A 12,743-nucleotide genomic window follows, 5' to 3' on the forward strand; every position below is an offset into this window, starting at 1 on the left:
GTCCCACGAGGTCTAAATAAAACTCTTGAGGCTCACGTGTTTGTTCAAATTAAATTCTGGCGTTAGATATGGACAAGACATAACTGCTTAAAAAAATTAAAAAGTTCAATACAGGCTTGTTCCTAAAAAGCAGGAACTGAGCAACCATGAAAAAGTTTGACTTGCCAATTAAATCTTTTCCACCTCCCGTCCCACTGGTATTCTCTGGTAAAGAGCCATCACAGACCAGCTGGGTTGGTAAACATGTGCTTTTTGGATTTCACAGTAAACTGAATTTCAGCTTTTGTAAAGTCACTTCTCACTGTCCGTTTTAGCTCCCAGAGTGCACTGCTTCCCAGTGAGCGCTTATATTTTTATGGACTTTTATCTTTTCTACTTTTTAGAGATGTGTTCTGTTTTGTTCTTACCCCTGTAGCCCAATCTACACTGGCAAAAGGACCCAATCAGAGGTAAAGGTGGTCTTTATACAATATATGTCTCAGTGGAGCACTCGGGTATGAGTAGTTTGACTTGTTTTCTTGCCCAATTCTGGGTTTATTCAAATATTTGTTTTAATTTGTTTTGGACAGCAGTAGCCATATTATATTTGTTTTGACATGAACTGGTGAATTTGTTGATGTGACTGTTGACAGTTGTGTGGTCTCTTGTAAACAGTGTAAAAAGTTTTCAAGTGCACAAATAATGTTAAATGGAGCACAATGAATGCATCAATCCACTAATGGACACCCTTTTGCTGTTCTTTGCTAACAAAACAGATTTCCTACCTTATAAATCATTTTTACAGCTACTTATTCACAGACAGAGGGGGGCATTTGGTGGCAGTGGTTCGATGGCAAGCTGAAGGAACCCAGAACACAAGACAGCAAATGGAAGATGGACCTGATGGTCATACAGTACATTTGAAACCCTTCAGTACATATGACTTGCCCATTTTCCTTATTATATGCACAAAACAAAACAAAACAAAACAAAACAAAACAAAACAAAACAAAACAAAACAAAACAAAACAAAACAAAAACAAAAACGCAGGGCTATGTAAAGACCTAAGCCACTTTGTTAGGCTGTTTCCATCAAAGAGAATTATTAAGACTATAACATGAAAGTTCACACTTGTCTCCCTATTAAAGCCTTTCAGATGTTCAACTCTCAGTGGATTGCACGTTCTACTTTGCTCTACAGATTTGACACATTGGAAGAGGAACAGCTGTTCCAGTGAGTGATTTGAAACCACAGAGCAGTTATTTGCCACCCTGGATGAAATAATTTTCAAGTGACCAACCGCATCATTAGTATCACTTGTAATTCGGCTTATTGTATAATTGGGTAATTACACAGTATATCAAGACAGATAAATATTTCTCTTTGCATTTGTCACGCATGGAGTGCATTTCATTTTAGCCAAGTAATCATATAATTGGAGATCAAAAAAGGTTGAACACTATTAGGAACTCATTAGTTTGGTTCACTAGATGGCTAAAAATAATTATATATAAAGGTTTATGTAACATTGGGACACATAATTTTGAATAGAATTCAGTAGATGATGTTGAAAGTTGTAAAATAACTGTTTGCATCAGTGATCATCAGTTTAACAGCACAACCGTGTTGCTTTGCTCTTCAACATACTGCAGAGATAAAAAAAAAAAAAATTCTTTCCTGACACAACTGATATGACAACCAATTGCACACATTGTGGGCAGCTTTTAATATGCTACACGCATTTGTATCTGCAAATGCACAGCTACCATGTTAGCTGCTTTCCCCAGAGGATACAGATTCCAGATAACAGCTCACATGATTGTGTTGAAATAGAAAAATGTTAATTTCTGTGATTATTTTTGCACATACACATACATCTATGGCATAACTATGAAAGACTTTAATTTACAATCTTGTGCTGTGAAGGCAATAAAAGGAGTGCATTAGAAGTACTATGTATGAGCCATACAAGATGCAAATGATTCAGACACATACAGATATATTGTAAAATTAGCGATAAGAAAAACCCTGTTGCATAAAAGTCATAGAATAGAACATAGAATTTTAAATCCAGCTGGGTCCTTAAGCAGTGTGACAAATTGTGGATAATATGCTGATGCTAAGCATGAGAATATAAGAATCTGAGAGTAGAGAGTGTTTCATGATGGAACTTCCCCAAAGGCCTGGAAGATAAGTCTTTGATGAGGACACCAAAGCGGAGAGCTCGCACCTAGACAAAAAACACAGCAGAGCCTTAGCTATGCAGCCACTGCGTTTATCTGCAAGTGGGCTCATGATGAGGTGAATTTGACCTACAGTCACCTTCAGCTCTGTGAGCGAACAAAAACACTCCACACTCCAACAGCAAATAATTGTCACTGAAAAATCAACCACTGGGAGATTTGCTATACAGGATGGTGTGGAACAATTCCTCTCACAAATAACTTTGAGAAATGTGTTCATTCCTGACAGACAGAACAAATCAGATTACAGCTTGCTGTATCATACTCTCTATTGGATATCTGTGTATAACAAAAGATATTGGTAAACTCATTTTCTGGGGCTCTACTTGTTTTATAGCATGGCACACAGTGCACAAACATTTTCATCTTTCATGGAACACTGTTGTGCTCTGCGTTCAACTCTGTCTCCTAGATGTTGTGTATGTATATTACTAATTTGCTGAAGCAAATGCATTTAGACAAAACTATATTATCAAAACTAGGAGGACACATTTTTAATTACAGTATCCGCCAAGCTGCACGATTGCTCTGACTGAATTTATCTGCATATTGTTCCCTGAAAACGTATTTCATTTATTTTCCTGCAAAATCTGCTCTTGCAATATAAAATCTACACAGTAAGAACTGAAGCATAATACATTATTTATGGTTATGTTGTGGACCTCAAAACACTTGGTTAAAGGTTCCCTGTGGAGAAGACTGCTAGCAAATAAACATGCATTTTATATATAATATAGGTTTAACTTGTCAAAAAAAGAAAAAAGAAAAACATGTTTTTTTTTAGGTCTGAAGGTTACACAGATTTTTGTGAGCAACCCTGAATGCTTTTGGTGAGTAACATGAAAACTATAGGGCACATTTAAGATCAGACAAACAGATTTAATGTTGACAAAATCACTGTTAACTTGATAAACAAGACAGGATGTGTTTAATTAAACAGCAAAACCACCATCTTTCCATAACCTTAACCAAAGTGCGTTTGTTGCCTAAACATAGAAACCACAGCCAGGACTCAGCTTCTGAACCCCTGATGAGTTAGATGGAGATGAGTTATACAGCTCTCGTTACCTGCCTGTGCAGTTCAAGTCTTTTAATTATCATGCAGAGAGTTTGAAGTTCATAACTTTTGTGGTATTTTTGTTGTAATTTTGTTGTATGTTGAAAAATAAATGTGCTGGGCCTTCTAAAGTTGACTCCTTCTACCTTAGGCCACAAACTTATCAATCACTCTTTATACTATAGACATTTGTGCAACAATTTTTTCTCAGACAGAAATTTAATCATGTTAACATCCTTGAAAACTTATAGGCCAGCGAGGGTTGTTCAGTTCCTGAAAAATGTATCCATACTATAAATGATTGGACTTGGGCAAGATTTGATGGCCACAGGACACTGATGTAGTAGTAGTGTCCAAATCTGTCACGTCAGCAGGATCTGCTTCATTAATCTGTCTGATTGATCCTGCATCTGTGGTTCCATGACCTTGCATTGCACCATGACACCCGCATCCATGTTATTGTCACCTGATCTGCCTTTTTCATTGGCGACAAAATTCATGGACATACAATACACTGTATGGGCTTTTAGGAGCCTGAGATTTATTTGTTCACTAGTGTGGGCTTTAAAATGTTGGCTCAAACTGTTAAACAATAATCATGAATAACAATCATCTTGTTAAACTGGTTTTGGTTCTGTTGCAAGAAAGGCTACACAACTTAGAAATATTTAATCTACCTGTGCAAATTGTTTCCCAGTTTAGTAAACTCAGTAATATCTGATTGTGAGTTTTATTCATCCCCTGCTTCATCCCTCCTCTGAACAGCTTGCCACATGTTGAAATAGGTCTTACTGGCAGAAATAACATACAGTTGCTTAGCTTTTCATTTAAATGATGAAAAAAACCTCCTGAACAGCTGATAACTCATCCTTTCACCCTCCAAATTCCTTTCAAAGCAATTACAAATATCACTCTCTCTGCAGAAGCAGAATATAAGCTAACACTGCAAGACTGAATAAACAATCTAATCTTACAATCATTGCCTCTGGATTACAGATAAATCCCTCTCTCACTTATTAAGTCCTATGGTGATATACTGGTACTACATACCAGTAAAATGGGGAATGAGTGAATTCAGAAACATCATAACTTTATTATTCGGTCTTGCCAAGCACGTTTTTTCATGTAGAGTACAGAGACAGAGGAGAATGTGATACAGCAGGGACCTTTACCTGAACGTGATGTACTGTTTGCATTGCTTCTTCAGTGAACAAATGTAGCTGCTGTGCTTTGCATTATTCTGTAGTCGAAGCTCAGTTCATGCAGTAGACTGAGACCGTGAGAAGAAAATCAGCAAAGCTGAATGTTGTCCATAGTGCAGCTCCTCAGAGAAATCGATGCCAGTTACTTAGATGTGATGGAGAGGCTTTTAGTGATAAAGGAAGAATGCACAGCACAGTATTTGTGCAGTACTATAGAACTCAGTGTATTAGCAGAGGTGATGCATCTTACTCCTAAAGTACAGCAGATATAGTATAGTGTCTGGATACAGAAATGCTGTAGGAGCTCATACTCTGAGACTTCACATGGCATTAATTAAGTCTGTGGCATTGAATTTAAAGGAATAGCTTTTTGGGAAATATGCTGTCCTATCAAGAGGTGAGAGATATGAGAGATTGTTACCACTTTCACATCTGTACAATAAATGTGACACCAGCAGCTGGTTAGCTTTGCTTAGCACAAAGACTGGAAACAGGGCAAAACAGCTCGTCAGGCTCTGTCCAAAGGTAACAAAATGAACCTGCCAACAATAAGCTCAATAATTAACATGCATTATGTCCTGTTCGTATTGTGTGTGCTGGGCTGGACTCAAGGTAATAATGAGGGATTAGCACTGCATCATCAGAGGCATTTTGGTGCGGCATGCTTACTGAGCATAACAAGAAGTGGATCTGAGGTAGTTCAGGCACCTGGTTAGGATGACCCTGGAGCATCTCCCTTTGGACGTGTTTGAAGCACAAATGAATGGGAGGAGACCAGCCAGGTAGCAGACAGAGGGCAGACCAGTACATGCTGGCGAGGTTACACGTCCATTTGAGGTCACCCTGAGAGAGGTGGAGGGAGCTTGGTGGTACAAAGGAGACCTGAACTGCTGTGCTCTCCCTGCTGCAACTGTAAACCTGACAGGGATAACAAGCGCCTTGAAGATGGATTGATAGATGGCGGATTGCTTGGTCACAGTTGTTCACAGCTGTGGTGCACTGGCTTTCTGTTGCTTGTTTAGTGTATGGAGTGTAAGGGGTAAATAGTTACTAAATAAATATTTGTAAAGTAAATAATAACAGAGATGAGTCAAAATTACTCCGACATCTTCTCAGTAAAAGATGAACATTATAAGTATGTATTAGTTGGTTCTGAAATGCTTTCCACTTTCCCTACTCTGTCTGTGGCACTCAGACACAAACCCACTGGTTTTTACTGAAGATATAAATCTTCACAAATAGGTCGTGAAAATGTGGCCTTGTTTTGAAATACTGAGTAGTTTCCTAAAACAGCTGGGCACTGTAGATTTTAGCAAACATTACTCAAACTGATGTAAATAGCTTATTTTCTGGGGACTATTTTCAGACGAAGATTAAAATACATAGACCCAAAATAAAGCACAGTGTGTGTGTTCATCGTAAAGAAAGAACTATTGTACCAGTGTAGGATAAGTCCAGCTCCTGCTGAGACTGGGATACACGGACAACAGCATTATAACCTTTCATCAGCTTTGTTTGTTGTGTCTCAAAGGTTACGGCTAATCAAATCTAACATTATGCACATAATATATCTGGGATGACACTGATGTTGTTGATGTGATATTTTATTTGGAGATCTATTCAACACCTCTTTCGACAAAAAAAACATGAACTGTTATGCTGCAGTTTGTTATTTCTGAAGGCGAATGTTTTGTGTGTGCCCATGTCTTAGTCAATATTATTGATATAGATTATTTTCATAGTGCCTATTTCTATATTTGCTGCCCGCTGTTTCATTTTTCCTCCAGGTTTATATCAGGCTGGGTTCAGAGACAGTGGCGGTTTTTGGCACGGGCGAACCGGACAGCCGCCCGGGGCGGCATCACACTCACTCAGGGTGGTGGCTAGTTTGGAAGAGTGTGGGAGTCGTCCCTAGTGATGGTCCTCTAACGCTCGAGGCTCCGACACATGCGCGGTAGCTCATGAGGCAGTTGTATTGAACCACTGTGCCGAGGTGTGGTTTGGTCACAGACGTCTGAAGCACTTGAGTGACGTTTGAAGCAGGTGAGTGCTTCAGACGTCATACGAATGACTTGATTGGTTTGGTTTGTCATGTGAATCACGTGGCGGGATCGAGTGTGTTCAGAGATAGAATAGCTCTGTATAGTGGCGGTCATTTGAATTTTTCTTTGCAGAGTAGGTCAGTTTGTTGTGTTTGTTGGGTGTTTTGAGAGTTATATAGATAGGTATATAGATAGGTATATAGATATGTAATCCTAAAAAACATTAGATATAGATAAGACATATAGATTCATTACATATAAATACACACACAGCCAGCAAGGCCAGTGAAGCCACAGAACTGATCAGCATGGCCACAGCAGGTTAGCAAGCACTGCCTACATGTTCCTATCATCCCAAACTTGATGTGTTTAGGACAAACAGAACATTAAAGGTAGCCTATCAGCAATGATACACCATATATGCATAAATCATTAATCTGCTTTTTCAATTAAAAATAAAATCCATAGTGGCTGACCAAAAGAAACCCACAAATTTCTTTATTGTAAAATATTGTTTTACAATAAAGTATATTATTGGAGGGGGGAGTCGCCCAGGGAGTAATTCAATGTAGAACCGCCACTGTTCAGAGATTTGTCAAAGCTGACCTCAGAAGAGCAACATTTCCACCGCCTTAGGCTGTATACACAAAACTCAGCCTGGCAGACAGCATCTGTACGGCAAAGACATTAGTCCCATTTATTACCTATCCTGGCCAAAATTGTTTTTGTCCTTCACAGTGAGGGTTTGGCAGCATTTCCAATTACCAAAGACACCGTGTTGACCCTCAAGGGCATTGGCAAGATGAGAAAAGATGTAGATGTGAGGAGGTTCCATTCTATTCAATCAATATGCTTTTTATAGGCTGTGCTTGTCTGTCAGGAGGAACAACAGTATCTTCGCCCTCTGCAAAACATCACTGACACAGGCTGAATCATGACACGGTATCTGTGGATCAGAGCACAGACACTTGTTTCCCTGCTGAAAAATGTTCGCAGATTCACAGCACAGGTTTCCATTTCTGTAACTTCAAAATCCTGTTTGAGTTTCTAACCTCGACCTATTTCAGTTTGAAAGTGTAATATGTTGGTCTGTGACAGCTACTCAGTCCTATTAATGTACCTCAGTATAGGAGGATGGAAGCTGGCATAGGAGATATGAGCACCTCGCTCTAATTGGTGTCCCACTGGTTATTATGGATGCCTTTTGATTGGGTGATGGAGCGTTGACTGATTAATTGCCTCGAAGGTAGAGCTCTGAACCTGGTGAGCCACACGAAAAAACCCAAGTGAATCCACGTTAAATGCTTGTGTGCCATGAGGAAAGATTTGTGGCAATGTAATATCAGATTATTACAGAGTTTAAAAGTATTCCACTGAAATAAGACTGAATGGAAACATTTACTATCCACGGGTAGAATAGGCAATTTTCACATTTCATAATACAATAGTCGAGGGGTTTTTAAGACTGTGAGCTGTGGGCCCGCCCCAAGACAAAACTGAGACAACCAAATTTAAGGTTCTCCACGCTACCTCACCCACCAGCACCCATATTAAAACTGATGCAACATGAAAAAAATAGTAAAAATGGAATTTAATATCTATTATTATAAAGATTCAAATATTATTCTTTGTAGTTGTTCTGTTTGGGATATAATCATGCTCTAAGATTTTGAGCAACAGTTGACATAATTTCGGGACTTTGGGGAATGTAAACAGGAAGTATAATGTTGCCATGGAGTCAGTGATGACTGGATGACTTTGTCACAGAGGAAAACTGAAAAACATGACGATTCACAGGAAAATTCTGGAGTTCTGTGGAGCATCTTTCTTCTATGATTTCTAAGAGGATTTAAGGACATTTAAACGTGATGGACATAGCAGAAATTTATTCCTCAGAAAATGCAAGTAACACAGATTGTAAAAAATGTGTGTATAATCTCTGTGTGTTCATATTTGACTGAGTTATGACTCAGAGAGGGAGTATAGCAACAATAGGTTTGGGTTTTAAAATACCCTAATGCCGTGAGCTGCCACAGCCAATGCTGCTTCTCTGTCGACTGTGTCGGTGAGCGGGCCACACTACAATAACCAACTTCCCGTTCAGTATGAGGCGTTTTGTGTTGTGGATCTTGTCATATAGTACTGCTTCTTTATTTAAAGCTTCAAAGGTAGATTTCTCAGTGTTTGGCACGTTGCACAAAGAGAGGTTCATAATCCAAGACATCACCGACATTTTGTGTGACTGAAGAAATGTGATGGGATAATCAGCAGGCTGCAGTGAAAGGTATTAAAAACTATATTTACATCAGCTTATTTTCACCCAGCTTCTTTATCCTCATTGATGAAAACATGTTGACATATTTAACACTGTAACATGGTATTTTAATAGGACTATCACCTTAATCACACCCACCGGCACTTTTCATAATATACAGGTTTTGTTTCACTGATGTCCCATGCAAACCAGAGTCAGTGGTTTTATTAAAGGTAAACGCAGTAATGAAGAAATGAAGACATGTTGCGTTCACGTCATGTACCACGTAATTCTGAGCAGATTAGTGGGAAATCATTCAAATCCATCTCCTTTTCATGTTTTCTTTAAACAGCATTTTGTTTCAGATTATTCTTGCTGTGAATTATTAGTCTGAGCTCACGGTTTTGTAGCGACTACTCTAAAATGTACTCCAAAGTACTTCCTGACATGTCCATGCTAAAACCCTCCCCATGACTCCAATCTTATTGATTAAACCCATGACTCTAGTTACATTTATGAAATGTCTCCCCCTCCATTACATCCTTCTTGTATTGCCTGTATATGCTGAGTGAAACCGTCTGTTGATGGAAAAATCCTCTCCATTGTGCCATGTTTGGCTTTCCCTCGGTGCAGCATAATATACAAGACTCTCCTGCTCGAGACGAGATCTGCCTCAGACATTTCTACAACATTCCCATTCTGCTGACAATTTATGAACAATAAAACCCTTCTCAGTTCATTACACTCAAGGTTTTCGCTCCTACACTCTGGTATGACCACTGGCTAATGTTAGCAAACATTAATGAAGGTATTATAAATATTTTTATAATATAAATGTATCAAATCTGAGTGGCTGTTTAACTCATTCAGAGCAGTCTTTTACAGTATTTGACCTCCATTTGTTGCAGTTCTTCACATGTGTTTTTATATATACTTAAGTATAAAAAATAGTGGAAGGGATTTTAAAAGATGAAGTAGACTGCCTCGAGTCCTCATTCCAAAACCTATTAGATCTGATTGTAAAAACCTGGTCAATAGTAGAAGGACCCTGCCTGGAGGAAAAAAGATTGTGAGCTGTCTCAAAGGGGATTAACATGTCTGCAGTAGAGCCCGCAGACACCCTTAACTGTGCATTAAAGGTGATATCATCAATCCAAAAACCAACAGATAACAAAAGACATTATGTAAGTCATAAATAGGGAGCAAAATTTCGGCAAAGCCAGTAAATAACACCTCTGGTAGAGATGAAAAGAGCAGTTTAAATAAGACATGTGTGGTGAATTAGTGAACCCATTACTAATGCTTTATGAGTTAAGATGAGAGCTATTAAATATTTTCAGATTAAAACCCATAAATGTAAATTGAGTCCATATTGAGCCTGTTTTTCATAACCTCACTCATAAATTCAGTGACAGAAAAAAGTGAAAGCACTTACAAAATGTAGCATTAAAAACGAGGCCAGGGTTATATCATCATCAACAGCGAAAGATAAACTGATATAGTATAATATTTTTAACATGTCATAGACTCTAATGGGAAGCACCTTCATCCTTGTCTCTTCCATGTTTTGTCTCTATATCATCTGACTAATCTCTCACTGTGCTGCAGCTCAATATTACCATTTTCAGATGAATTTGAATGTGCTGTGTTCACTCTGGAAATGTGCCAAAATTAAGGATACTCAAAGATGTCAGTATGCCTACTAAATTTGCTTGATTTTCATGTTTGCTGCTGGTTGACACTGCTATTCCACAATGCACTGTACCAAATGAAACGGAGGAGCTGCTCACAGCTGGAAAACATGAAAACAAAATGCAGATGGTTGTGAAACAGCTCCAAGACGAAAACAAAATAGTACTAAATCACTGGAAAAACATTTGGCCTTCTCTTTAGTTTAAATGTCATCAAGTACTCCAAGGTCGCAGTTTGATCCATGTCTGTCAGCGTGTGTCTTGTTTCATTGTCTAATGATAGAGTAAACCAATGTTTTGTGGGATTGTGGGCAGACCTGCTGTTCCCCACCTGTGCTGATAAGTAAAAGCAAGTGAACAACCACATATTTTTGTATCAGTAGAATCACTTTACTTTCTGTGCACATTATATCAGAAATATAAGAAACGTTTGCCAACACAAACATAAATGTGATGCCATGTGTTTATAGTTTGAAACAGACACACACAAAAAAAGAGAATTTAACTAATCCACCGTTACTTTACAATCTAACTGCTGGTACGTGTCTGCATGTAGGTATTTATGCACAACACTCAACATTCAGGAGCCATTCCACCAAATCTGCAACATGAGAGCTTCAGTGTTCAGTATGATGAGATCATTTCTTATTAAGTCAGACATATTTCACTACTCAAAACAAATGTCATACTTGCGGCCTGTGCATCAGGACATTCACACCATTTGTGATTTTTTTTTTGTAAACAGTGCTGACCAATCGCTTTTGTGAGATGGGTCCCAGGTATATACAGTACACGTGGTGTTTTTTGATTTGGAAAGAGTGCATGTCAGCTCCTCTGTGCGCTCAACAGTTACCCAGTCTGTGCAGTCTTTTGGAGCCTTATAAATACATATAACTGATGTTGATAACTGAAAATAGTCCTTACCAGTCATCCCAGGCCAAATAAAAGGCACCATAAAAATATAGCATGATAATATAACAGCAGCAGTACAAATACACTTCTTGTAGATCACACAGGTAAAGAACTTAAACTCTGTATTGGGGCATAAATATAAATTTAAGTACACATATATCATTAAATATTCCTCTATGCAAAAACATTTTCGCACGAACATGTCCCCAACAAGGCTAAAGCCAGAGATTGTTTTGATCCTCCGCTCCCTGCTGCTGCCATCAGCACAACACACACAGACACACGCTAATAGTAGCATTATGCATCTCTATTCCAAAGATGACACAGCAGACACATCTAATTCTACTAACCTTACATCTAGTTCTGCCAATATTTCCTTCTCGAGTGCAAAGTTCTCTGCTGTATGTACTGCAGGCAGCCACATGCCATAAGTCCCCCCCATCAGAGCTGAATGGCCACTGATTTAAGATGAAGTCTGAGAAGAGGTGTGAAGTAAATGAATTTCATACACCAGTAAGCCTGAAAACTCAGTTCTGACTGAGCAGTCACTCTGATTGAAGTTGACATGTGGGTAACTGCGCTATGCTAATCCTGCACAGCAAAAAAAGACGTATTGCAGTGTTATGCACACCCATACATGTTTGAATTCACTCAGCAGGGATGTTCATGAGTTGAGACATTTTCTTCCTTTACTGATTATCTGAGGTTGGCCTTAAATGCTGTGAGCTATTTAACTCAGTTACTCCTCACCGCAACCCTGGAACTTACAGGCCTCACTCTCTTAAAAACCATATTTTTCAAAGAGACAGCTGGTCAATGTTGGCACTGATTGTATTTTTGCTGCTGGAATTGAGCTATCAGTGGCAGTGGTGGTGAAGCGTGTTTGATATAAGCTGGTGAAAGTGACAAGGAGATCATTGCTGGTTCTTACCTTGGTCAATCTTGCCAGTCATAAATAATGTGAAGGGCATCCTTTCGGCTCAGGCTGATGGGAGTTAGATGTCTGCCACACAGGAGAAGATCTGCCTCAATCTTTTAAACATGATAACTGTGTCAATTTTGGTGCAGAAAAGTGAATGTTTTAGAGCCGTCTCTGTCCTAAACTGGTATTGTTTTACTTCTTCTGTGACATCACATGAGAACCGATAAGATTTTTTGGGCTGTGTCAATCCCCTGTAGGTGGATGGTGCAGATGGTGCCCATCCACCCCCACTGGTTCCACATCTGGTTTTCGTGACAGTTTTTTAAATTATTAAATTAAACTAAATCATCATCCAAATACCTTCTGTAGTAAATTTCTGATGCAATATTAACTAATTTTAATAGAATGCGTTCTAATTCATTAATAATTCCTCTTTAAGG

Source organism: Toxotes jaculatrix, chromosome 10 (assembly GCF_017976425.1).
Source record: "Toxotes jaculatrix isolate fToxJac2 chromosome 10, fToxJac2.pri, whole genome shotgun sequence".
NCBI classification, from domain to species: domain Eukaryota; kingdom Metazoa; phylum Chordata; class Actinopteri; family Toxotidae; genus Toxotes; species Toxotes jaculatrix.